Here is a 24,707-nt window from a genome sequence, read left to right as displayed (position 1 = left end):
ATATATAAACTATATAGAGGCTCCCTCTTGAGCCTGTATTATATTTTCTGTATTGGTATTACAGGGTTTCTACTGGAGAATCTACAATTTCCTGCATCTACAATAACTTTTATATATACAACTGGCTGGTTAGTTTGCTTGTTTAAAAGGCCAGTCATGGGTTTTGCTCATTGTAGAGATCAGATTTGCTCTTCACGCTCTGAACTCAAAACTTTTTGTCTGTGAAATTGAAAACATCTGTCAGTGGTTACAACTGGTACTCAAAACTATGGGGATATCAGTGAAAAGCATTTTCACTGAAAACCTAAGGAGAAATCAGAGTATATGTCCCATAAAGTAAGAAATATCTCTAGATACAATATAATATATAAGCCATCCTTATCCCTTTTAAATGAATAGTATCCACACGAGACAAGAAAGAATAAGATGACATCATAACAAATTAGTCGGGGGGGCGGGGCGCGGCGGGGAGGGAAGGAACTAAGAAATGTCTATAGAAGGCTTAGGGGGATTTTATTTTCCCCCCAACAGGAGGACACAGTAGGTCAAATGAATCCCATCCTAAAATTCTTTACTGTCACTGTATCACAAAATGTCTGTATTTTACACTACTGCAGCCAGAGAAGTTTGTCAAATTGCTCTTTCTTCCTCTTCTTCTCTCACTTAAGTTTCTCTCCAGTGATGCTTGGCAGCTTACTCATTCAGCCTTTCCTTACTTGAGAGCGTTCAAGCATTTACAGTTTTCACTTAAGTCTATGGAAGAGAGTATTTCAATAGGCACAAGTCCTCTGTGTTCAGTTGGGGAAAAACAGAAGTAAAAAGACCTATGTCAAGACAAAATAAAACAGCCTCTATTTGTCTCAAAGAGAATGCCATTATTTAGCTCATTTCTTGTCGAAGATTTTTTTTTTTTTAAACTTTGGCACCTCTCTCTGATTTCAAGTCTTATACCAACATTTTTACTTGATTAAAGAAAGAATCTCTTGCTTGAATATGTGTTAGTTACATTCAATGCTTGCATTCAAGAACTTGTATATCCATAAGTAAACTACAGATACCCAAATTCTGCAGACGTAGGTAAAAATAAAAACAAATATTCTTAAAATTATTTACAAGTATAGAAATCCTGCAGATGTGATGTCAATGAGAATTGTGAAAGACAAGTTTACCATAGAATGTTATATAGAAGGAAATGTTCTGAAAACCTACGCTAAACCAGCTCTATGATTGGGCTTCTTCCCTTTCCTGCCAAGACAAATGGCTTCTAATCCCAAACAACTAAAATAGCCTGTGTGGGGGAAAAAATCTTTTTGGAAAATTATATAGAAGCTCAAAGTTAGGTAATTAACTTTGTATTCAACCATGAAATTTTTACAAAGGAATTTGTACTTGGATTATGTCTATTTATATGATACTCTCATTTAAAAATTCTTTTCCTAGAACCAGAATAAAACAATCTTTTCTCTTTTGGGGGTACTACTTCTGCATATACACACACAGCAATAGCTTATTTAATGAACAGTTATAAACGTAAGTCCAACTGGAAGAAACACTGGAGCATTTACTTCACATCAGGCAAATGAAAGATTGTGATGGATTTGTGTTGGGTCAGTTTAGCCAATTCAGAACTACACTTTCCATAATTCCCTTCCCTGCACAGTTCCAGTTTCGCCTGTGTAGAAAGCTATGTGCATGTGTATGGGTGTATATAAATTAAAAAAAAATTATCTTTGCCTTTATAATTTCTGTATTGTACAGCTGCACCTGTTAGAAGTGACTCCTAATTTCTTATATTTTAAAAGGCAATATAGAGTCTAAAAAGCAGCTATAATTAAACTGTAGTAATCACCAGAGTCACTGGATCCTGGGAAGGAAAGTACAACGGTGTAAAAAGGAGGGGGTGCGACAGAAAATAGAAGGATGAAGACAGTGAAAAGAGGATGTACAGTGGAAAAGAGGCTGGAATCACTGCCCTGGAAAATTGCCAAGAAAGAGATGAAAGTAGCTCCCTGAACTGAGCCTGGAAGCAGGAAATGTTGATGGAGGCAGGGGTCAGGGGTGGCTATTAGCCCACAGCCCCACAGCAAGGCCCATACTCATGAGAACGCACTAAGGCACTGTGAAAAGTGTTGCAATATCTCACACACACACACTCACACCAGTACTTAAAAGGTTAATGCCAGGCCTGATAGAGGCTTCCAGAATCCTGTCCCAGTACAACTGCATGCTGACTGGGCACCACCCCCATTAACCAGTTGTACCTATAATGAGTATCTCCCTGACTTAAAGACAGAAACCATCCATTCCCATCATAGTTCACCTTTACCCACAAGCACTACAGCATAACTTCCCAAGATGACCAGTTGCCTTGATCAACTGGAAAACCAACTGAAGATGTGAAGTTTAGGGACCTAGAAGCCCAGGTGTCAGAGATCAAGCACAATAGTGCCCAGCAATATAAGAAGAGAGGCTCAGTGAGATAGGAGCCCAGTGAAGGCAACATGGGTTCCCTTCTCCTGATTACCTATGATATACTCAACACGGAATATTTTGTGAAAGTACCCCTAAAACTGCACTCCCCAGGCATCTATCACTGGTTACATTACTGCATGTTTTCCACTGGCACAAGGCAAAGAGTACTTTTGGTTTATTAATAGTCTTTCTTCCTACAGCACAGTGTGGCAGTATTTTTACCATGGCTATAGGCAATGCACAATATCACCTAAATTGAATCTAAAAACTCCTTCTATTATGGCTGAAGTTAAAGGTCCAATATTAGAAAGCAGAAACTACTATCAGTCACAAAAAAGACTTATTAGACAGGGTTCCCCAACCCCCAGTAGTGGTTAATAGGCAAAAAAAGTCAGAGGTATTATCTTTGGGGCTCTAAAACCAGAAAGCATCATTCAATGTTTTTTCTGGACAAGAGCCAGAGTTAGGATTTAAAGATCACAGGAATTCTCAGATATGCAAAACTGAAAGAGACTATAGTGAAATGATAAAACCTTGAAAATTATTATAGTGAATGAAGACTACTATAAACCATCTCTGATGAGAAAAGGTAATAAATTATGAAGTGTAAAGTGATCCGACACTCCGAAATAAACATTTCAAAGAGAACAGTAAATGCCTATTGGCTGTACAGATAATACACTAAGATGTGCTGTCATAATAGTAATTATTTGTTAAAGAGAAGTAATCTCAATACTACACAGAACAGTCAATAATCGAGCAGCTAGCCTAAGGCCACTCAATCTGACTTGGTTGAAAAACAATTCAGACGAGAAACATGACACAATGACTACATTCCAAGCATGTGAGGTTTACAGACTTCATCACAATAAGGGACCGGAAGCTGATGCCCCAGAAGAGAGAATAAAACAGAGGCCTCAGATTAAATATCTAAGAAAGTAGCAGGAAAGCAATGACAAACAGGGGAACAGCTTTCTTAGAAGTGAAAGGATAGCAGAAACTTCTGACCAAAAAAGGGGGCTGTGGAATGCAATTCAGTGGTCATAAGAGCAAAGAATATATTTAAGAAAACACTTCTGGTGGTGGTGGTGGTGGGGGGGGGGGGGCCCCAAGCAGAAGTCAGGAGATTATCTTAAAGTCTCTTTTACAATTAAGTAACGTAACTCTCAAAACAGGTATCTTTAATGGTGTGTGTGTGTGTGGGTGGGTGTGTGTGTGGGGGTGTGTACTTTACTGCATCTACAGAAAACATTTCTGGAAGGAAACAAAATATGAGAAGAAAAAAATGGATGGCTAGAGAAAACAGCAATGAAAGGGGACTTCATATATACTCACTATATACTCTTTTATACTCTTTCAATTTTGCACTATATAAATATATTACCTATTTTAAGAATTAAAAAAACTTTTTATTAGGTAGAAAGCAATACCGTAGTCATAAGGATCTCAGCTTAACAATAAAGATCTACATTTTTCAAAACAAACCTATCAGAGTCAGCAAATGAAACACTTTCCCACTTTCCCGTATCATTTCTGAAGCAACTAACCATTAATCCGATGAATAAGTTCACAGATAACATCTGAAGGCAACTGTTCATATCTCCTAAGTGAAGACTGATGATGTCAGCCAGCCCACATGCCTCACTTCTAAGTCAGCCCAGCTTAACTACAAAGGTTTTTCCCTTCAGCCATTTTAGAACTCTAAAAAGAAATAAAGATTATAAACATCAAAGGGTAAAGAAACCTTCTAGACTTCACATTACCTGTTCCAGTGTCTTTCTAATACTACATATGCAACACCTAAACATTGTTTTCAGTTAATTATTTAACCAGCTCTAAGGTGTGTAAGGGGGTTTCTCTGGTGGCTCAGAGGTTAAAGTACCTCCCTGCAATGCGGGAGACCTGCGTTCAATCCCTGGGTTGGGAAGATCTCCTGGAGAAGGAAATGGCAACCCACTCCCGAATTCTCGCCTGGAGAATCCCATGGAGGGAGGAGTCTGGCGGGCTGCAGTCCACAGGGTTGCAAAGAGTCAGACACGACTGAAGGTGTGTAAGGAGAAGCCAATGGCACCCCACTCCAGCACTCTTGCCTGAAAAATCGCATGGACGGAGGAGCCTGGTGGGCTGCAGTCCACGGGGTCATGAAGAGTCGGACATTTACTGAGCGACCTCACTTTCACTTTTCACTTTCATGCATTGGAGAAGGAAATGGCAACCCACTCCAGTGTTCTTGCCTGGAGAATCCCAGGGACGGGGGAGCCTGGTGGGCTACCGTCTATAGGGTCGCACAGAGTCGGACACGACTGAAGCGACTTAGCAGCAGCAGGGTGTGTAAATTCTCTTAAACAGTGAGCTAGTGAGTTTATTAATAAGACTAGAAAAAGTTTTATTCATAACATCATCTTCTGGTGCTAGAAAGAAGTTTCAATAAACTACAGAAAGCAAATCAACATGACTTGTAGAAAAACGAATGAAAGGACCTCCTGGTGGTCCAGTGATTTAAGACTCTGCGCTTCCAACTCAGACTGGACCCCTGGTCAGAGAACTAAGTTCCCACATGCCGCAAGGCACAGCCAAACAAAAAGCAATAAAGAGAAGCAAAAAAAAAGAGAGAGAGAACAAGAAAAGAAATTATATGGATAGTCATAGTATTCAAATTTTTAGAAATCTACTTCAAATGCAGTCACCAAATAAATTTCAAATGAGCAGGAAAGAATAATGAAGAGATTTTATACAGAGATGCCTATACAAAACTCAATTCAGAGAATGAACACTGACAGTCAAGAACCTCGCTTCTCCATGCCAGGAAACTCAGAATTATCTATAAAGAAGTGTGCCAGACCCAAGCAAAGTATACGTTTTAACAGTAAAGAGAATATATTATGAATCTGGGAATAAGGCCACCAACATCAGGCAAGATAGTTAAAACAAATGAAAAGAAATAACCTCTGCAACAGTCAGTAGGGGTGTATTTCCTAAAAATTAATACAATCTTCAGATATTATTACCAGAATGCACATAAGAAAGAAAAGATTCTCCAAATGAATTTGACCACTGCAAAGAGAGAGGAGAGGAGAAGGTAAAGGGAGGGAGGGTAGAATTAAGGTCTTTGACTCAACAGGAGAAATGCAACTACTCTAAGAAATCACTGGAAAGCAGGATAGGTAAAAATGAAAAGCAGAAGCCTTAAAGTATTAACTAATTAAAATTCTAAGCTTTATTAGAATAGCAGTGGTAGTCGTGGCAGTAGTAAGAATAGCAGGGGCTGTTTCACAAGCTCCCAACCAAGCTGTGTGCGTAGGCACAACCATCATCCTGAACTTAGTGTTTAGACGATCGAGACTGGGGAGTGATTCTTCCTGTTCAGTGAAGCCATCAAGAAACAGAACAACATCACTCCACTGACAATCCTTTCAATAAGAAATTTACCTTAATGCCAACAACCTATACGTATCAGTAAACACAGAGTTCAAAGATCTATGGATGGAAAACAAAGCTTCTAATTAGGTAGATTTCACCACCCCAGAGCAGGCCTCTAAATCCCAACAAAGCAAAAAGAATTTTAAACACACAGAGGAGACACCTGATTTCTCTGCAGAAACATAAGTAACATTAGGTGGAGCCATGGAAAAGAATGAGCCTACCAATGCAGGAGACTCAAGAGATGCAAGTTCAATCCATGGGTGGAGAAGATCCCCTGGAGTTGGAAATGGCAACCCACTCCAGTGTTCTTGCCTGGAAAATTCCATGGCAGAGAAGCCTAGTAGATACAATCCATGGGGTTTCAAAGAGTCAGACACAAACTGACTGAGCATGTACACAAGCATCCCTGACAACTTCACAACTAATGAGAAATCCACTAGCCTATACAATCTTTGTCATTTTCAGCTTCTATTCAACTCCTCAGCCCCAGATAAAGAAATATCAACATCATCAGAACTAAACTCCAAGCAGCAACAACAAAACTAAGCTGCTGCTGCTGCTGCTAAGTCGCTTCAGTCATGTCCGACTCTGTGTGACCCTATACATGGCAGCCCACCAGGCTCCGCGGTCCCTGGGATTCTCCAGGCAAGAACACTGGAGTGGGTTGCCATTTCCTTCTCCAATGCATGAAAGTGAAAAGTGAAAGGGAAGTCGCTCAGTTTTGTCTGACTCTTAGCGATCCCATGGACTGCAGCCCACCAGGCTCCTCCATCCATGGGATTTTCCAGGCAAGAAAATGGACTGGGGTGCCACTGCCTTCTCTGGAACTAAGAGCTAGAGCTACTCAAATAGTCCCTTTCTATAATCCATTGAAAATTTACTTGGGGCAGCAAACATATGCTCTGTCTCCCAAGACATCAGCTTAAGAGAGAGATTCCCTACTTAAAATAGCACCTGTCCACACTGATCCAAAGGTGACTGCATCTACCAAAACACATCTTTTCTTACTTTCTGCCACTGTGCCTGAAAGTCTATCATCTAGCATTCTCTCTGGGAGTCTTCTTTAAGGGGAGGGAAAAAAAAAAAAAAAGGGAGGAGGTACAAATATCCCCAAAGTGCCAATAAAAACTGGGGAAAAGAGATTATATTTGTCTATTTCAACTGACATTTTAAGCAAGAAATTATGACAGCTAAAAATGAATGTTTACAGTTTTCCCCCTTGTTTCAGAAAAAGCTTAAGAACTTCTGAAAATTCCTTCCCTCATATGAATGTTTTTGGAGCCTCTAACAGTTTGGTCTGGTAGAAAACATTGGGAAATAAAATGTGCTAACTACCTAGCAGGTTAACATAAATGAAAAAACGCTGAAAAGAAGTCATTATGGTTAATTTGAACCCTTGTTAGTAACTGCAATTTTATATACGAGTTATTTTAAGCTTGTATAGTTGTTGTTATTTCTATGATGGAACTGAACATACTTCTGAAGTCTAAGAATCACTGAAAGCTGGAAGAAGGCTGATAACTTCTGCCTACATGTCACCATACATAAGCCCCTTGGGTTCACCAAAGTTGACAGATTTGCAGTTTAACTCCACAAGCAAACCCTACAGCAGCAACCATGCTGTTTCGGTAGGTGTAGCACAAAGATCAGAAAAAGCCAGTATGACACAAACTGAAGAGCCATATTGTTGATCTACAAGTAATAACCCACAAAGAAAAAAAAAAATCTGTTATAGGCTAACAAAGTAATATTGCTTTAAACAAGCCACTTCACTTACAACCTCTGCTACATCTTTTTTCGGTCAAGTGGGCCAAGAACATAGCTATGAGAAATATATATTTATAATTTAATGAGAATCATTATTTCTATCAAAATTCCTCCTTCAAATCCTTTATATTCCTGTGATCAAAAAAAGTTTTTACTCTAAAAAGACTATGTAATTAATATAAAAGCTGATTCCTTTTCATAGTTCTTAGAGTTCTAAGCTAATCAAATTCTAGTGATTATATGCAGAATCATCACATTAAAAAATCCATAGTATTTAAAATGTGATAGCTTAAGGGCCATCAATATGCATATTGTACAGATCCACCACTTTTTCAGAGACAAAATAAAAAGTCACTCTGAAATGATACATGTTCAATCTGATTTCTCCATTTTTAAAATTATTTTTGATTCAACAATTCTTTACTTGACATTCATAATTTAGATGAAATAGCCACAGAAAATTACAGGCCATTAGTTTGTTCAAGAGAAAACCAGAAGATTAAAGAGGCCAACTTAAATACACAATGTAGGCTTTTAATGTGGTCAAAGTCATTCTGATGGCAATAAGACACAGGCCCCATCTCAAAATGGGGAAAACAGTCTTCCCTTCACACAGGATAAACAAGTTGCATGAATCTATAGAAAATATAATTAAAAATACTCATCACATCATTAGGATACATACATGTGAAAAAGCATGTGACTATTTTAAATAGCTTTATTAAGATATGTATTTATGTATTAAGATATATGTATTTATTATAATGTATATATTAAGACATAATTTATATATAACTCACCCAGGTAAAGTATACCACTTGATGTTTTATAAAGTATATTCACAGATAAATATAACCATTATCATTAGAACATTTTTACCACCTAAAAAGGAGCCCTGTATACCCATTAGCTATCACTCTTCCAATTGTTAGATGTGAATAGTTAAGTAGCAACATTAAAGTTTCAATATCCAGGACATGGTGAGCATACTTGGTTTTAAGTTTTAATGCCCTAAATTTGTTGTCCTTTTCTTAAACGTAATTTTTAGTATTCAATCTAAATTTGCTCCTTAAACCTCCAGAATCACAATTTTATCCACTCTTCAGGTAATTCCTGTTTGTGAAAAAGGGTTTCAAGGCAATCAACTCTTTAAGTACATTCCCTCGTACACATTAATGCACTACCTTTTAGCCCCCAAAACAAACAAAAATACATAAAAACAAAGCCATCAAACACATTTTAAAATGTGTCTATCCAATACTATCTACATAATAAGTTATCATCCTTATTCTATGGCACGTGCCTTTCTTGGGTTTAGAAAAGTAGAAATGGGCTCCAAATCCAACTGTGCCAAAATTAACAGGGCCTTAAAGAATGTCAGACACTCTTTTCCTCCACCCACATTAAATATACACCCCAAAAACTTGATTCACCGGGTTTTCGGCTGCCAAAGAAAGTAGACTAGCTCAGTGGCTGACATTTCCTTTTGGCAGTCATTAGTCCTTAATGTGTCGCTGTCTAGAGGCTAAATGCAATGGTTTCATTCCTTTCTGCTTTAGTAGATCATTTTGGGGGGCCTGAGGAAATGTATCAAAGGCTAAAACCACTTTACAAGAATGCTGTTAATCAAAGATGTTATAATATAAAAGTAATATGATTAAAACTCCTCTCTCCATAAGCCGCTTATCACTAGAATCAGAATAGTAACTTTCTACATTGGTGCAAATTAAAGGGGAAAAGCAAACATTTCCCAACACCTCTGTCAGCGAGAAGAAAAGAGGACTGCTTCTAGCAAATAAATCTTCCTTGTGAAATGGTACCTTAAGGGTTCTTCGTTCCCATCAAGCCAGGTTTGCCATCCCCTGTACAATAATTAATTGCTGATTCTGTATCTATTATCGTTGTTTCTTCCTTCACCCACTCTTCAATGCCAATCAAGTCTTTCTGTCTTTGAATACCCTATTTGGTATAGTCTTAGACTTGCTCCAGTGTTTTATAATAAAATAATTTCATTTGTGCTTTTTTAAAAAACTTTATTGCACCAGCATTATCTCTTCTAAGTCAGACTGCCCCATTCTAGCTTTTGCCCACAAAAAGAGTGGTTAAAAGGGGGGGCAGGCGGGATGCAACAGTACAAAGAATGTTTATATTCAAACACCGTTTTTCCTAGCTAGAGGCCATGTATTTTCATAATCAACAGTGAAAGCAAGGAATCTGAAACCATTATGGCCAACAAAATACTGTTAAAGCCACCTAAAATTGTGCTGAGGCAACTTCTTAATTAGTAGGAAGTCTATAGGAGGTAAGTCATGTGACGGGGGAGGGGGGCGGGGGCAGGCCTGGCTAATTACTATCGTTTATTATATTCCATTCAAAGTTTTGAACAACAAAGGCAACATCACTATTAAATTATACAATAATGACCCTGAGAGATGTCGTGGGGAGGGAGGTGGGAGGGGGGTTCATGTTTGGGAACGCATGTAAGAATTAAAGATTTTAAAATTTAAAAAATAAAAAATAAAAAAAAAGAAAGAAAAGGGAATAAAGCACATTCAAATTGGAAAAAAAATAATAATCAAGTATAGATAAGAAACAAAAATTTCTTACTACACATGATAGAGCTTTAAAACTATGATTCAAGGGAGGGCAATGGCTGTGATAATGCTTGAGGCAGTAGACAACGGAATGCCTAGATGATTAAGTAACAACCACTTCCGACCTAAAAAAAGTGCTTGCTAACAATTTAGCTTAGAATACCGCATCATTCAATGACTACACTAGTTACACTCCTTTTGGAGAATCAAGGAACTCAAATCAAATACAGTGACAAAGGGTTTACTTCAAGGACAAATGCACAAGAAACCAAGCACAGCTGGGCAACCTGCCTCAGAAGCGATACAGGAAACCTAGGATCCTCCTCCTAACTGGCTGCACCACTCTCCAGTCTCAAATGTCTGACCCAACGTTACCCTCCATGGGCCCTAACTAATTCACAGCTGCTGCCCACCCACAAATTCATTTTGCCATGACCCCTCATGACCTTGACTTTACTTAAAGGCATAAGCTCTTACTTCAGTTTTCATTTACTAACTGCATCGTTTTCTCATTATTTTCCCATACAAATTCCCAAGAGAATTAATTAATCTAAGAACTGGGGACTGAGAAGGGGGCTAGATAGAATAAAGCAAACTCTTTTAGAGTCTGCAAGACTGACAAATGCCTTCAGAAAGGCTGTAAGACATGGCAAAGACTGTGCCCTTAAATATCTAATGTGCTGGCATCTACTCAAATAACCATAATAACAAGATATGTCTTTTAACTTTTTATTACGGTATTTTTCCAAACCCCAAAAAGATTAAGACTAGTAAAAAGAACTTCCTTATGCAGTATTACCAGCCATCAACTTTCTGCTTTCTTGTTTCATTTGTAATAGTTATGTTAGTTTTGGGGTAGGGTATTTTAAAACAAATCTACAACATCATGTCATTTCATAAGGCATTCATCATAAACCTATGTTCATCTCCAGATGGTCAAATCTTGAGGGTTAAAAGAATTGTCATTCGTCCAAATCCTCAAATTGCAAATATACAGTTACTGGCCTTTATCATCAAAACCCTAAAACTAATAAAACTTTTTTCTTTTTTTGGCTATACCTCATGGGTGGGGAGAGAAGGCAGTGGCAACCCACTCCAGTACTCTTGCCTGGAAAATCCCATGGACAGAGGAGCCTGGTGCACTGAAGTCCACAGGGTCTCGAAGAGTTGGACATGACTGAGCAACTTCACTTTCACTTTTCACTTTCATGCACTGGAGAAGGAAATAGCAACCCACTCCAGTGTTCTTGCCTGGAGAATCCCAGGGACAGGGGAGCCTGGTGGGCTGCCGTCTATGGGGTCGCACAGAGTCGGACACGACTGAAGTGATTTAGCAGGAGCAGCAGCATGGGTGGGATCTTAGTTCCCTGACCAGGGATCGTGGTAGGGCAGAGTCCTAACCACTGGACACCAGAGAATTCCCAAACTACTGTAATTCTTGATTCAGAGTGGTTTTAAGAAAATAATTAATTTTGCACTGGCAGGGAAAACTAAGTAAAAAAAAAAAAGTTTGATTCGTGCTCTGGAGTTTGCCAAAATGAAAGATCTATAGATAGCAAATAAGAGCTAGTCAATGGAATCCGTTTTAACAAATACTGTGATTAGAATTCCACTTTTAAATGGAAGTTTTTGGTAAATGCTACAAAGTTCAATATTGCTTTGAAACAGAATAATTCAACAAATGTCTTACTAATGATTTGAAGTCCACTTTCTAAATTAAGAAATTTTGGTAGCCTAAGATAAACCAAGTTTGAAAACGTTTAAGGGTACAAGGGATTCCTTTATCACCAAAAAAAATGACTCAGTAAAAGTATATATAAATGACCAACTTTAAAAAACTAAACAATTTTCCAGTATTTTCACCAATACAGAATCTTAAAGGCAACATAAACACATACATCTATTTCCCAGCAACAAGTGCATTTATTGTTAGGAGCTTTAAAGATTATAGTTGGGTACACTGATCAAACATCTAGAATTTTTCTTATAAAATATTTCAGGTTATGCAATGTCCATATAGAAACAAGGGCAAGTCAAAACACAGATCTTTTTATTCCTAGAAGATGAGTTTATGTGAATCTACAAAACCAATAATTCTCCTTCAAAGCAGGGAGAAATAATTCAGGATAAGTAAGTTCTGGAGTTAAATTTAAAGAACTGTTAGCAAGAAAGCCTTGAAGTAAGATGCCACACTGCATCTATAAGTACAAACCGCAAATTAAAAATCCGAAGTTAGAATATCTGCAACTGAAGTAAACCAGGAGGTCAATCACTTCAACCCATCTGAAAATAATACTTGTAAGACAATTTACTGACTAGTTATTATTTTAGCATAAAGCAACTCAAGTGAAATATCTTCTTTATGGTACATTTCCAAATTACACCATTACAAAAAGGTCTTATGCTGTTTTCAGAGACTGGCCAAACAAAATCCGTTCTTAGCAGTCTCTGGTTCTAAATACTGAATATTCCACTTTAAAATAAGTAAATTATCAGCTGTGAAGTACTTATTTAGCAGTCATCTGATGTGAACACAGATTCAACATTAAAAGAAAAAAAAAGGGACATCCACTCAGAGAAGAAAAACATCACATTCCACTGATTTTTGTGATGAAGAAATATAAAAACCAAAGTAACTTTCAAGAGAGCAGGCATGAAATCACAGAAAGAAATTTCCTGGCAGCCAGGGCCACATCTGTCTCTGGCAAGGACAGTCTGGAAACTCAATGAGTTCTTTTTAACTACCTTAGGTCCTCTAAAACAACCAATTTAAATTTAAAAAAATTTTAAGATGACTGGACAGAAAATATTAGGGTAGAAAGTTATGATTGATAAGCTTTTAATTTAAAATTTTTGTCCTATATGGGTATTCTAGACAGACAGGCTTATTTTATTAAAAAAGATAAAATGCCTAATTTGCTACATTTAAACAATGACACTATTTTCAATGAATCGATTTATTCTCAACATGACAACTTTGCCAAAAGTAAAAAGAATAGATGAGGAAGGAGGAACTGTATTATTAATTTTCCAAAACAATACCAATTTGCACATGTACACAGCATTTTCTAGTTTTGTGCTCATGTCAAACATGGCATCCCTTTTCCTTTCCACACTAAAATGAGGTGGGGTGGGAATAAGATCTTCTGTCAGCTAAGATTAGATGCTTGAACTACAAGATGATGCAGACTGAGGGTGGAGACTGCTGCTTTGGCTCTCTGCTACAGACAGAGCAAGAAACCAAGGTATCACCCAGAGCCAAGAAGACAGGACAGCAGCTTCAGTCACTGACTACCCAGATCCCTGTTCACCCTGTTCCAGGCTACAGTTAATTAAATGCTCTTTTCTCTCAAGGCGTTTTCGTATTTTTGCATTGCCACCATCAGTTTTCCCATCTTCTTCATTTTGCTTGGTCTTGAGTGGTTCTCTGTGCCTTCTAACAAAGTCAGGCAGAAGGGCAGCTATTAATGGCTGTCTGAAAGCTGAGAAAACAGCTATGGGGGAGGCCACTGGATCAAGCTTTACCTATTTGATGTAAGCATTATTACCTACCATCCTTGGCATCACATATGAAAGAGACCACCAAAAATAGCTCTGGACTAAAAATCAGAACTCTCAATTCTAATCTTAACTATTCTTACCTGGGTATGATCAGAGCCAAGTTACCTCCAGGTTTTAGGCTGTTTTGAAAATAGGTGATTGGTTTTAGTTCTGATTAAGATGGAGTAAACACATTTCACCCTGTCTATCCCAATGACTGCAACTAAAAACCCTGGAGAGAATACACAGAGTAGCAATCTTGAGAACTGAAATAAAAAAGGGCCAAAGTCACAATTACAGTTGGCAGACAGGGCTGTATCCGTCTCAGTAACTATCAGAACAAGCAGACTCTAAATAAACAAATAAACAAACAATCAAGGTACAGAAGTACTAAACCAACTGAATCGGTCAATGTCATCAACCTGAATCTAATTAGCATATATATTAAAGGAACACCCCAACCAACAATAGCAAAAAAAAAACAACCCACAGTCAAGTACAGATAGAATATCACAAAGGTAGCACTACTGGGTCATAAAACAAATCTCAATAAATAATTTAAAAAACTAAAGTCCTGCAAAATATGTTCTCTGACCATACTGAATTTGAATTAAGCTAGGAATCAGTAAAGGCTTCCTAAGTGGCACAGAGATAGAGTCCGCCTGTCAATGCAGGAGATAAGGATTCGATCCCTGGGTTGGGAAGATCCCCTAGAGTAGGAAATGGCAACCCACTCCAGTATTCTTGCCTGGATAATTCCATGAACAGAGGAGAATAGCGGGCTCCATTCCACGGTGTCACAAAAAGTCAGACACAACTGTGCACACACATACACAAGAAATCAGTAACAGAAATTTGACAAGAAAATACTTGGAAGCTAAACATACTGTACTTACAAACAATCCACTGGTCAAAGAGGAAAACTCAAGGAAAATTTTTAAACATTTTAAACTAAACAAAAATGAAATATGAAGACAAAGCAGGGCTTATATGGAAATTTGCCCTAAATCTTAACACTAAAAAAGAGAAAAGGTCTCAAGTCAATAACCTAATTTCCTACCTCAAGGAACTAGAAAAAGAACAAAATAAACCTAAAGGAAACAGAAGAAACAATGAAGAACAGAAATCAGTGAAATTGAAAATAACAGAGGAAGAACACACACACAATGAAACCATAAAGAGCTGGTTGTTTCAAAAGATAAATAGAATTGATAAACCTACAGCAAGACTGGCAAAGAAAATAGAGAGACTGGACACAAATTACCTACACTAGAAATGAATTAGAGAATGTGGCTACAGACTCCCCACAAACAGTGAAGGGATAATAAGAGACTGCTGCAAACAATTTTCTCATATAAAACTTGATTAAATGGATAAAATGGACCAATTCCTTAAAAGCAACTAACTTTAAGAATTTATCAAAGAAGAAATATATAACCTAAATGATATCATATCCAATAAGAAAAACTGAGTTTGTATTTTAAAACCTTCAAAAAAATTAGTTGGCTGGACTAGATTAAAGTTTGGCAAACTTCTGTAAAGGGCCAGACAGCAAATACTGTGGGCTTTCAGGGCCATTCCATCTCTGTCACAACAACGTGACTATGTCACTGCAGTGGGAAAGCAGCCATGGACTGTACATAAACGAACGAGCATGGCTACGTTCCCATAAAGTTTACAAAAACAGATGGCAGGCAAGACTTTACCTAGTAAGTTTAATTTGTCACTATGATAACTAATGTTACTTTTAAATTCTAAAATTTATAATTCTATACTTTCAAGGTCAAATATCACTGATAAATAGTTGAAGAAAAAGGATAATGCAAACACTATCACAGAGATAACTGGCCTTCCCCACCCTCCAAAATGTGATGGGTTTATTTTACTCTGATGCAAAACCAAAGATTTCTACTACCGTACAGAGGTCAATATATTACCAAATCATGAAAAAGTGGTGTGGGACATGCAGGACATGATGGTCAACTCCTTTGTACCATGACACTACACCATCACTGAAGAACACACTAAAAAGAACAGTGAGGAACTGAACTGAAATGTGGACGAACGTGACAACCTCCAGGCGTGCCTTTAAGCACCTCCCTTAAGATGGACTCAGTACCTGAACTTCAGTGAGGGCTGGATTACAGGAGGATTACAATTCTTTGGAAGAATAAAAAGTTCACACCTTCGAAATTTAAGGTCAAAACATAGTGGGTTCATTTCTCTTCACCTCCAGGAACAAAGCTGATGCTTTATTCAAAACCACATTAAGCTTCTAGTTCAAATCCCAGTGTGACCTTGTGCCCTCCTGCACTGAAGTTCTTTCCATCGATTAGAGCTGACAGGGTCAGTTTCACTCCTGGTCAAAGGGTCTGAGTGTAACCCAGTCCCATCAGGCTGGCATTGTTTACTTTAGCAGAGACAGAAGTTCTACAATCCGGCTTGTACTTAGCAACAATGCCAAGGCAGGTGTTGTTACTGCCAGTTGTCTACGCGAGGTTTATTGACATTTCAATCTTCTCATTCACCTTCTGGTAGATCGACCCCCCAAACTCAGTGCCATCATTCACAAGAGTGTGCAGCTAGAAGTCTGTGACCTTGTAACCCAGGGCACAATTATTCTGTGACAGTTTGGATTTGGCTGTGTCAAAACTCATCTGATAGCCAGCAAGCCAACCTTCAAAGGCCAACACAGTCCAACCACAGATGGCTGGTCAGAAAAATCTACATCAACATTACTGCCAAAATGGAAACAATCCCATTAATACGAGGCCTTCAATTTCCCACTCTTCTTCCCTGTGTTTGGTACAAATATGGGATCAAGAGTCAGTTTCAAAGCTTCAGCCAACTTATTCTCCTAAGTGATTTCTGTCTGTTCCACTTCTGGGTGAAGGTCAGTCCACAGATCCTGTATTTGGTCTCTAGGTTGCCTGATGCTTTCCTTTTATCAGTGCATGACCAGAAGTAGAAAATTTCACTCCACTACATGACTTGGTTCTCAGATCTATTTTGACCATGACATATCCATATCCTTTGTTGAAGACATCTTTGGCAGCCTTTCCTAGGTCACAGTAAGTTGGTGTGTTACATGTATCTCCGACCAGAGTGCCTGTTCTCACTGCCAGGTCATCACTAAAGGTCTTCTTCGGACCAACACTGTTCCTAACTGACTGTTTTGATCAAGACTTGCTACAAGTATATACTGTAGTAAACAAAGTACCCTCCTCCCTCCAACAACTCACTCTCTCAGTCAAACTAGTCCTAAATGAATCATTACCTCAAAAAAAAGGCATCACATTATTAAGGTAAAGGCTAAAACTCAATTCATATGCAGCCTGACACTGGACAGGCTTCTGGCCCTGCTCCATCATCCTAATTTCAAGAGATCGCTCCACTACTGCTCCATTAAGCCAGTGCCATCTTATCTAACATATAAACATGCATCTTTCTGTGTACAAAAGGTTAGATCTTGCCTGTTATATACTGCAATTCATAATGCCAGAGTGGCATAGCTAGAAGTACCTCACACCTCTTAGAAAGCAACATAAAATACAACTAGAGACATCTTCCTCAGACTTAAGGTCTTTTAAACTTCTCATCTCACACCACAAGAAAATCATACAATTTTTGACAAATATGCTTTCCAAATTACATAAATGTCAAGAGGAAGAAGTCCTACACGTTTGAATTTTGCATTCAATGCAACATCTATTTGTACCTAAATTCTCCAAATATGCTAGGCAGATCACAGAAAAGCTTACACTGCTGCTGCTGCTGCTAAGTCGCTTCAGTCGTGTCCAACTCTGTGCGACCCCATAGACGGCATCCCACCAGGCTCCCCCTTCCCTGGGATTCTCCAGGCAAGAAAACTGGAGTGGGTTGTCATTTCCTTCTCCGGTGCATGAGAAAGTGAAGTCACTCAGTCGTGTCTGACTCTTAGCGACCCCATGGACTCTAGCCCACCAGGCTCCTCCATCCATGGGATTTTCCAGCCAAGAGTACTGGAGTGGGATGCCATTGCCTTCTCCGAAGCTTACACTAACCAATCAATAAAATCATATAGCTACAGAACTACGGACTAGCAATACAGGGAAGAATCTACTGCAGGAAACCCAAGGGTTCACACAAAGATGGAAATTGTAGCGTATTATATAACGAAACTCAGGCCCTATAGCTGCATATCACAGAACCAACTGAAACATCTATGACATCAAGCAACACCAGAGAGTCTAGCTTTGCAGGATACTCTAAAAGAGCTTTCCTTTCTTGTTTAGCTCACTTCAAGCAGCTATACAAGACCTGGGTTTACCTTATTTACTGTAAAGTATTTTGGTAGTAAGTTTCATTTATAGAGCTATACAGTGAAAAATTCCATGATTATTAAAGATGATGGTATAAAATCTTATTTTCTGACTTACAAAGATGCATTATAATAAAAGTAGTAAGTGTTCAGATTTTTCGGATCACAGGGATATGAGTTCAAACCGCAGCTATATGATTACATTTCTGAGCAAGTAACAATTCAATAAGGGTTATTATGGTAGTCAAACAGGTAATAATATCTGTCTCTCAGCACAATGACCAGTATATGGTAAGTACTATAATAGTACAATAATCCTTAGTTCTGCTATCAAAAAAAGAAACAATAAGAACAGATAAATGTGTACATACACACACAGTCCAAATGAAGTCTGGCATGCTATATACCAAAAATGGTGATATATAATGAACAGAGAATTTTATAATCAGAAATAAAATAACTTATTCTAATTCTGAAAATTAGGAAATGTAGCCACAAAATAATGCAGTAACAAGCTCTTCGAAGAGTCCTTCCAAAGCTTGGAAGCTCTGGCTCTGCTAAAGTGGTTCCAGGAAAGCATTTGCAAAACTGAGAAGAGATCAGCATCTAGCTTAAGTGCTTCCCTTCACTGCAATAACAATATATCTTTGAGAGCGAACATTAACTGCACCTTATTCATACATTCCATATCTATTATCTTAATCAGATAAAAATTTTATACCTGATATGTTAACATAATCAAACCCCTCAAATACAGGCCCAGTCCAATACAAAAAATGTCTAGTTACTTCATTACTCTTTAAAGGTCCTAAAATCACTGCCTCCAATGTTTCAGGGCAAGAACAAAGACAAATTTAACCTTAAGCAATATCATCCTCACCAGGTCTTAAGCTGTACCAATTTTATTCTGCCTAAAACTAGTTTAAAGTATAAAAAAATACAAGCTATAATAGCTACTATGTAAGTTACCATCCAGACACTGAAGGAAAAAGTTGATGGCTTAACTCTTTAGCTACTCCTCTTAACTGGTTGGCTATGCAGTAGTTGTAACTATCCAAGAGAAATATAAGGCAAGCAAGAAATAAAAACTACATATATAATCTAAAATTTTCAAGTAGCCATAGGTAGAAAGAAACAGGTAAAAAAATACGTTTAAGAACAAATTTTAACCCAATATATCCAAAACATTATCAATGAGATAGAGGTATTTACAGCTTTTTCATTGAAGTATGTCTTGGAAATTTGGTGTATAGTCTGCACTCACAGCACATCTCAATTTGGATCTGTCACATTTTAAGTGCTCAATAGCCACGTATGCCTACTGGTTACCACACTGGATGGAACCAAGCTAAAGCTACTCAAGCCCAAGACATGTACTTCTTCTCACCTATCACAAATTCTAATTCTAGTAACTCAGCACATGACTGAACTGCTAGACAAGATTGCTAAGGTCCCAACCAAGTGGAATTCTGGGAATTCCCTAGTGGTGTGATGGTTAGGGCTCTGCCCTTTCATTGCAGAGGTACTAGGTTTGCTCCCCAGTGAGGGAACTAAAATCCCATCAGCTGTGCATGTGGCAAAAAAACAAACAAAACACACCCAAATGGAATTCACTTCAAAGACTGAGTATGTTTCAGACATTGTGTTAAGAATTTTCAGACTGGGTGGGGGAAGAGGGTTTTGGATTGGGGGGAAGAGTTGTTCACTTGTTTATTGAGGGGAATATGAGTATGGTAATAGAAACAAATAAGTTTGGTCCTAATAAATTCTACTACTGGGAAAAACTCAAAGCACATGACCTAACAAAGGAAGAAAGGACCACATTAAGGATTAGCATATCCCTTAGCAGAAGGAAGAGTGTGAAATAAAGAATTCAGCTGTACCAAGTATAGAGCTCTTCAGAAGGAGGTGTTTCACTGGCACTGAAATATCTTCAGAGAATATTATAACACAGAATTGGGCTCCAAAGTCAAGTACACATTTAAGAAACAAATTTGAACACATTAAACTAGTAGCCGGTTTTAACCTGTTAACCAGGTTAAACCCTGGTTTAACATTTAACACTGTTAAATTTAAAATTGTTAACATTTAACAATTAACATTCAGGTTGTTTGTTTTTTCATTTTGTTCATTATTATTTTTATTATGTTAACTGCATAGCATAACATTTACCATCTTAGTCAATTTTAAGCATATAGGTCACAAGTCTTAAGAACATTTATATTACTGTGTAGCCATCACCACATCCATTTCCAGAACTTTTCATTTTCCCAAACTGAAACTCTGTTCCCATTAAACAGTAACTCAACATTCCCATCTCCCCCAGTGCCTGGCACTCCCACTCTCCTTTCTGTCTCTATGAATTTAACAACTCTTAGGAACCTCATGGAAGTGGGATCATAGAGGATTTGTCCTTTGTGTCTGGCTTATTTCACTCAGCAATATCCTCCAGGTCCATCCATACTGATGTCCCATTAACTTAACAGTCTGAACATTCTATGAATATCTTATGACTATGTAGAGAACATTAAGGGGGTTAAAACATTATTTTAAAATTTAGAAAACAATGCATACAAGAAAATGGACAAACTGGAAATACATATACCTAAATGTTAGTAGCAATGGTGGTTCAATAATTTAATGCACATGTGTGACTTTCAATTAGGAAAAATAAACAAAGTGGCAATAACTTTTTTCAAATTCAATTACATTTCACTTTCAATCCATTCACTTTTAAACCCATCCAAGCTGTTTTTCCTTCCCTAGAATCCTCACAGGCAGAATAATCTTAGGTTGATAAACCAAGAACCAATTAAACTTAACCACAATAACCACATTTCATATCAAGGAAACCTGGGAAGTCATTTGTGAAACTACAGAGATCCAATGAACAGTCAAAAACCCTCCACTGTCAGGCATCTGAAGTATTTCCATAATGTTAAGAAAGCAGGAGTCAAATGAATTATTTTTAACATCAATGTTTCTTAAAGCTTCAGAGTAAGTCAGCAACAGATCTAACATCACCTATTAACTCTCCGAACTACAATGCAAGAAGCAGCATCAAGGCTGCTGACCTTCTGGCCCTTGCAGCCTTTAAAAGAGAGTTGGGCCCCCACCTTATAATCATTTACCCTCACTGCTTATTTCAGAGTATCTGATTTAATTTTTTCCAAAAATGTCATCTGTATACTGAAAAACTGAAAAATCTACCAGAAGCAAGGGTAAACCACCCATGGCCTCCTCCTCCATAACGCTCCAGAATGTGACCAATAAGAACAAGAATCTTTATTTTTTTCACTAATGTATTCCTAGCACCAAGAATATCCCAAACTGTTTACTTTATCCATTTTTCCCAAGTCAGCATGAGTTCTTATGAAGCAAGCACCTATTGAGTATCTCTTCTAGCATTACACTGGACCCTGAAAGAATATTTTTAAAACAGGCCCATCTTTAAAGAGTTTAAAACCAAGCTGCAGAAATTGCACGGATAAAGGAAATACAATTAAGCAACAATTCAAGAACAATTGAGCGCTACTTGCTTCAAGTAGCAAGAAATAATATAGAATGGTGTAGTTTGAAATGGCCTTCAGCAAAGAGATGGGGGCGGGGGGCAGGGGGGACACAATGTGAGCCTTGAACGAAGAGCAGGTTAGATTTACTCAAGTAGGAAGGGAATTTCAAAAACATAATGAACGTGTAAGCTCAGACTGACCTGAGCAGGTAGAACAAACTGGAAATGGAGAAAGTGAATGAATAGAGCCTGGAATAAGACAATGGCAACGGAGACAAAAAAGGACAAATGTAATAAACCATCCTAGCAGTCTCTCCACCTTACCTGTTCATTGGTATCTCTTGGGGAACTTTTAAAAATACTGATGCCTGGAACTGAATCTGGTAATTTTGACTTAGTTTGGGTACAATCTAGACATCATGATTTCTAAAAATTGCCCAAGGATTCTAATTTCCATCCAAAGTTAAGAATCACTGCCCTATCTTATCAACTGTACACTTTGAAAATAAAACTTCATTAAATTAAAAAAAAAAAAGAATCACTGCCTCAGAGGAAACACCAATGTAACTTAAGTGGCAACACAGGATGAAGAAGGTAGGCTCAAGAAATTACAACAAAATTTTTGAAGCATGTATCTATAAAAATTATGACATGACTGGGAGAATTCAAGAAGAGGAAAAAGTAAAACTACATGAGCCTTTCTGGATTTTTACCACTCCATCAACAAGTTCTATGTACTGAACCAGTTTTAATTAATCCAAACTGTCCCAATTCTCCATATACCATAATTGCTCATCTAATATTTTTCAAAAGAAATAATCAAAACTGAAAGTGAACCATCTTTTAAAAATCAAGGTAAAGCTCAATGCAAAGACTATAAAATAAATACTTGATAAATTGCCTGATGTTTCCCAGCTAGAAATAAACTCACCCTCCTTGCAATTCCCATGGTATTTTAGTAAAATCTATGATGGCACTCCCAAAAAATGTACTGTAGAGATGCTGTACGTTTCTGAAGGGAAGGACCAGAGCCTCATTCCTCCTCTTACACAGTGTCCAGCACACTACTCTGCAGATGACACACAGTATGAACTGAGTGACAAGAAGATACTGCCAGGTAAGTTCTGACTGTCACTGGAGGTTTTTGAATGCTTCGTGAATAAGCAAACCCTATCCCCAGTTGATGCTGCTTCTTGCAGATCCTTTTACCCTAAGGTTTCTTCAAATGTGCTTCACTGCCCTCCCACTTTATCCTCACTCCAATACTTCTGGACAAGACACAGCCTGATCACTGTTATGTGAGTCAATTCAAGTGAACTATTAAAATATTTTATCTTTAGGAGAAACATGCTCAGAAATTTTTTTCTAAAATGTATTTCTGAATCTTGACATAATTCCCTTCAAAAGCCCCATCATAATCCTTTAAATTCTACCCAACATCAATCACTGCTCTAGCTTTCACTTACAGAGTAAGATGTTATGTAAGATGGCTATTATGGTCCCCATATCTTCAGCATAAATGAATATTTCCCACTTTTACTTACATCCATGGCACAAAATACAAAGTACTATTTAAAGAATCCAAGAGGTGACTAGCCCAAGACCTGACCAAACCTAAGACTGAAGGAATATTTTTTTAGACTGATAAGGAAGCTCTGGTATGGAGCAACGAGAACAGATTTACCACATACTCTCCCCTAAAAAGGCTGTTTTTAAAGTGGTTTCCCAATCATAACTATTAGACACTTTCGCATCACTTCAGCACTGCACATGATAGCAGGGAACTGATGCACATACATGCCATGAGGCCTTTGTTTCCCTCTTTAAGACTCCAATATCATTGAGTTAGTCTTCAAATAATTCATTTTTTGTATTTTCTGATTTCCAGGCTTACGTATGGGTTTTTAAATGCATCCCACATTTTCACTGTTGACTTATCAACTGCTTTTTCCATCTGATTTAACTAAGCCTCTAATCTCATTTTTCTGAGGTAGACTGCATAGGATCAAAACATGGCAATGGCTTAAAAAAATTCAAAGTGCTTGACTAATTTCACAATGTGGCAGACACAAGATAAACACAGGAAGGCATTCATCTTCACCCCAGGAATTCTATCATGACCCACCATTATATGTTCACTTGTGTAAGAATATAAATGAACAAACAAGATGTATGGCAAATGAACATATGAGAAAGTACCAAAGATCTTTTCCTGAAAACTATTAAGTAGACAAAAATCACTAGTTAGAAATAATTTGCATTGTCCTTCTTCCCTTTAAAATGATTCACTATAATTTTTAATTTATTCCTTCTTTACCACAGTAAAATATTGGATACAAGATCTAAACTATAGTAACCCTAAACCAGCATTAAATAATTGAAATGGAACAGTCTTAAGGAAGTAAAAAACACATTACTGATAGAGAAAACAAGTACAGTGTTTTCCACAGCCAAAAAAAAAAAAGGTGTTAAATTTCACAGTATTGGTTTTTAAACACAAATCTTAAGAGTTCAAAAACACTACTCACTTCACCTAACACAACAGTTCAGTTCAGTTGCTCAGTCATGTCCGACTTTGCTCTACTTGGCAAAAACCTAGTCTTATCACATTGTATACAGTTCATTCAAGAAACTTCATCTTTTATAAATATTTTCAATATTCCCTTTTGCTCAAAATTATATGGTCACCTAGATGTGGTAAAAGAATTTCAGGGGTGTTGAAGGTTACTATCCATGTAGACACACGCTGAAATATGTAGACAGAGATGAAGAAATACAATTTCTACAAGTTACTTTCAAATGTTTCATAGAAAAAAGGGGTGTATATATGCACACACACACACACACACACACATATATTTATACACACAAACATATTTATCTGTTACTTGGTGAATCTAGATAAAGGGTTTACTGTATTTCTATAAGCTTAAAATTTTTCACACTAAAAAGTTGAGGAGAAAGGGGACACACAGTAAGCTATCTATCCACTCCTTGAAAAATTTTACTCCACCCAAAAGTCAATAAGCTAAAAACACATTTGACAGTTACAGTTAAAATACCTCAGACCCAACAATTATTACAGAAAACTATTGTTACT

The 24,707-nt window shown here is 37.5% G+C and overlaps 1 protein-coding gene and 1 pseudogene across 6 annotated transcripts in view; both read right to left on the bottom strand.

The window, feature by feature from the left end:
• The window catches only part of CTNNA1 (catenin alpha 1), a 332,795-nt gene that overhangs the window by 78,681 nt on the left and 229,407 nt on the right, over positions 1-24,707 (bottom strand). The gene's annotated exons all lie outside the window — the stretch shown is intronic.
• LOC132659825 (voltage-dependent anion-selective channel protein 3-like) lies at positions 888-24,672 on the bottom strand (annotated as a pseudogene).

This window comes from Ovis aries, chromosome 5 (genome assembly GCF_016772045.2).
Source record: "Ovis aries strain OAR_USU_Benz2616 breed Rambouillet chromosome 5, ARS-UI_Ramb_v3.0, whole genome shotgun sequence".
Lineage (NCBI taxonomy): Eukaryota > Metazoa > Chordata > Mammalia > Artiodactyla > Bovidae > Ovis > Ovis aries.
Note: the sequence above shows the minus strand (reverse complement) of the source record. Positions and strands in the feature narration are given on the sequence as shown.